Source organism: Ochotona curzoniae, unplaced genomic scaffold (assembly GCF_017591425.1).
Source record: "Ochotona curzoniae isolate NIBS_2020 unplaced genomic scaffold, NIBS_Ocur_1.0 scaffold_3208, whole genome shotgun sequence".
Classification (NCBI taxonomy): domain Eukaryota; kingdom Metazoa; phylum Chordata; class Mammalia; order Lagomorpha; family Ochotonidae; genus Ochotona; species Ochotona curzoniae.
This window is the reverse complement of record NW_024467106.1, coordinates 20,951,328-20,955,746: the sequence shown is the minus strand read 5'-3', so window position 1 is coordinate 20,955,746 and position 4,419 is coordinate 20,951,328. Positions and strand designations below refer to the sequence as shown.

At 37.6% G+C, this 4,419-nt stretch overlaps 1 pseudogene; it reads left to right on the top strand.

Moving 5' to 3' along the window:
* Positions 1-3,192: 3,192 nt before the first annotated feature.
* LOC121145146 lies at positions 3,193-3,290 on the top strand (annotated as a pseudogene).
* The last annotated feature ends 1,129 nt before the right edge of the window (positions 3,291-4,419 follow it).

Below are 4,419 nucleotides of genomic sequence, written 5' to 3'. Positions count from 1 at the left end.
AGCCAGCGGATAGATGATCTTTCTCTCTTTGCCTCTGTAAAGCTGCCTTTCCAATAAACATAAATAAAGATTTTAAAAAGAAAGAAAGAAACCAAGGTAAGAAGCAAATAACAGTAATGGGATTTCAGTTACAAAGCAATGCTACCTTCAGTGTTCCACTAAAAGGCAAGGTAAGTATTTTCCTTACTGTATTGATAGGAATTGAAGCCCTACACACCAGAGAGTCTTCTGGCTCAAACCTTAGTGTTTGTTCTGTGGCTAATTTCCATATGACCACTCATGTTATTTACGAACTAGATCCTCTAACAAGGAGGAGACAGGTAAGATAAAGGATTGAACAGGCCTGGGGGCTCCTAGATTGAAAGTCTTCAGTCAAGACTCTGGAATTATGACAAGCAAAGATCATGTCTTCTCATTAAAATTGCATAGACATCTCTTTGGATGCAAAGCAATCATTCAGAACACAGTTTTTAGATTCTTAATGTAAGTTAAATTGTCAATGACAAAGTTTGAAAGATATTAAGGAATCACCTACGGTCACTTCGGTAACTGATATATTACTACACATTACATAACAAACTAAATGAAATGCCTGTCCACTTTCTAGGCCGTAAACTATTCCAATGGATTTGTATTTTTAAAAAATCACTAGAAAACATACAAATTAGAATTACTTTATATGTATAAATTTCTTCCTATTTTACAATGTACTTTCTTATCCATAATAGCACTTAAACATTACACTGTGTGGTATGTATTGTTTTACCTCATTTTATTGTTTTATTGTTTTACCTAAGTTTTAAAGAAGTCAGAAGTTGGCGTAAGAGGATAATTAGGTCAAGGTAATTTCCAGGCTCCAAGTCTAAATCTTCTCCTGCCACAGTAGACGCAGGATGAGTGGGAAATGTAGGAGATCTCTCCAAATATTCATACTTGAAATTTTCAAGCATCACTGGAAGTTTTCTGGGTTCTCATGTCTATCTGAGTGCTTTGACAAAGTTTCTGCAGGACTCAACTCAGTGCACACTTCTACCCTAGCTGAGGTTAAGTTGGGTGTCTACATGCCACATGAGCTGGCATTGAAATACAGTAGGTTAAACTGCAGTTTGCAACCCCGGTTTCCATGATTCAAGTCTCAAGTACCCTAATTCCAATCCAGCTTCCTGCTACTATTCATAGAAAAGGAACAGAAGATGGCCCAAGTTCTTGGACATCTGCTACCAACAGATGGAGTTTTTGTGGCCACTTGGGGAGTGAATCAGTGGATGAAATATTGTTTGTGTATGTGAGTGCGTGTCTCTTTCTCTTTCTGTGTAACTCTGCCTTTTAAATAAAAACATAATAAATTTTAAAATAAAAAGCTAGCAGACAGGGAATCTATCACAAAAACATAGTAAAGCTTGTTTATGCTGATGCCAGAAAACAGAGCACAGCATTACAATATCCCATAAGAATATATATTTTCCATAACAATCTAAAAACAAAAATAATACAAAAAGAAATGAATGAATCTCCAGGGTAAATGCTACCTGTAGCACTGAGGAAAAAAGGTTAAGAAAATGGCTACAAGGTCCATGGGAGGTACTTTCTTGAGTAATTTGCAGGGTATGCAATTTGGCCCTTCCCCTCCCAGTCTCATTTCCTCCTGTCAGATCCCAGATTAGACCAAGCCCAGAGCACTGACTCACTGTAACAATCTGCTCAGGGACATTCATCACATTGGCTGCCAGATCTGTTCACAACGAGAAAGATCATTGTCAAAGCAATAGATGCTCATGTCAGCCTGACCAGCTGTGGACAGCCTGCATGGAAGGCCAAGCAGCCCAGCGCTCTTCCATGGGCCTAGCGCTGACTGTGGTCCAAGCTGAGCTCAATGTTTAGTGGTAAGCGCTGCTTCCATCTCATGAACAGACAGAACTATTACGGAGAAAGAATTGAGGCCAGTCCGACAGTGTCATTCGTAAATCTGATGAGATGATGTGGTGCCCCTCATCCCTCGTCTTTAGCCATACTTGTTCCATATCCAGTCCTTTCCGACAGGTGCATTCTGACTGCATTTCTGAATGTCGAGTTTGCTTATAGCCATGAAAATTTCTGGCCTGTGCATCAGTCAGATGCTTTAAAGGTATCTCACCAAGGTAAATATTAATACTTTCTAGGCTGATCTCTGAGGCTAACTCTCATCTGATGTTTGCTATCTTGGCGGGAACACACTCACTACTGTGACCACATGTCAGAGTAGATCCACCCTTTTCACTTCTATAAGTTGGAGAAAAAAATACTTCAAAAATTCTTGTTGCAAAACTAACATAAGCACTGCATAGAAAAACTGGTAAGCATGTATACAGACAAAAAATTTTAATCTCTCCTAAACGCATTGACTCAATACATTTCACCACACTTCTTAATGTACATATTTTCATTAAATGACATGTTGAATGTTGATTTTTCACTTAAATACTAAACTGTCTTTATTTATTAAGAAACATACACAATATATGGTTTAAATGATTACCTGCTATTCCATTCTATTTAGAATCAAAATAATTAAGGCAACTTCGAATAGTTCAATATTTAGTTAGTTTCCAACTTTTGTTTTCCACAAGGGCTATAATAAAAAATCTTTACAGGTGAATATTCCTAACAACATTTTATTCTGCAATTATTTTTAAATTTACAGGAAAGTTGCAAAGTCAGTACAAAGAGCTCTTATATGCTCCTTCCCCGATTCCTACCAATGATAACACCTTATATTATCACTACACACTTCTTATAATTAAACAAACAAAAGCCCTTCCATACCTGATTAACTACAATCTAGGCTTTACTTAGATTTCACTACTTTTTCTATCAGTGTCTTTTTCTCTGTTCCAGGATCCAAACTCATCACACACCACCTCACATGCAGTATTACTGAATTTTTAGACATATTTATTACTTCTATTTGGTTGTAGACAAGGAAGAATAATTTCTGGAATTGCTGGGGTAAATAGCACATGATTTAATGTATAAACATAAAAGTCCCCCAGCAAAGCATTAGAATATCCATTTTCATATGATGACATTATCCCTTATAGCAACTCTGATCCTTAATAGGCCATGCAAAAGTCAAACTAAACAAAGATGACTTGGTTATGGTTGAGAGCCCTATCTATCTGATAATCAGACTAGGTCTAGAAAGATTTTAGCACTGTGATCACTTCAGCAGCACATATACCAAAACTGGAACAATACAGACAGGATTAGCATGGCACCTTTGCAAGGATGACAGAAACACTTTGCACATATGTGGACTGGGGAGCTATATGAACATACCCTTCAGGCAGCCCTTGATGTCTTGTTCTACAGATAGCTATGATTTGAGTAGATGCCAAGATGTAAGGAGCCTAGGAGTGAGCCTAGGAGCCTATGGGTCAGGCAAGTATCCATGAAGATCCAGCAGGAGGAAGGAATCAACATGCCCCAACATGCCAACTTCCAAGCCATTTCCTAAACCATGACCCTGTCAGAAACATTTCACATCCTCTCAAAAATTACTTACTGAGAACAACAGCCTCAGAAATTTTTTCTTCCCATGCTATTCTATTTCAGGGTATAAATGTGTAATCACTGGACTGTCAGAAACATGTGACCACTGAACATTTGAAAGGTAGCTATTCGGACCCTATGCAGTATCCTAGAGGCTAGAGTCCTCACCTCGAACACGCTGGGAACCTGTTTTGTCACCTGTTCTAAATCTGGCAGCCCTGCTTACTATCCAGCTCCCTGGCTATGGCCTGGGACAGCAGTCGAGGACAGCCCAAAGCCTTGGGACCCTGTACCTGTGTGGGAGACCCATAAGAAGCTCCTGGCTCCTGACTTTGGATCGACTAAGTTTCAGCCATGTGGCCACTTGGGGAGTGAATCATTGGACGGAAGATTTTCCTGTCTCTCGTCGCCCAACTTTCCAATAAAAATAAATAAATCTTAAAAAAAATCTTATATTAAAAAAGGTGGCTAGTCTGACTCAAAATATGCCAAAAGTGAAAAATAAACCCCAGGTTTTGAATGATTTAAAAAAGCTCATTAATTTTATAATTAAATATCACCCTTAAAGAAAATAAACTTCAACCATTTTTAATGGAGTATCCTTTATTGAAGATGTTTCATACTAGAAATGTTTAGAATTTTGAAATTTTATATTTGAATTTTCAAATATATGTATATATAGAATGAAAAATCTTGAAAATAGAATCCAAATGTAAACATGAAGTTCATTTATGTTTTGTGTAGATCCTATACACAAAGCATAATGGTTATTTTATACGTAATTCCAGTGCACTTCAAGAAACATATCTGCTTCAATAGCCAGAAGAATCATGGCCCATTGTATAGACCAGAGCTAAGATAATTTGGAACTCTCTAGACGTTTTTGGAAAA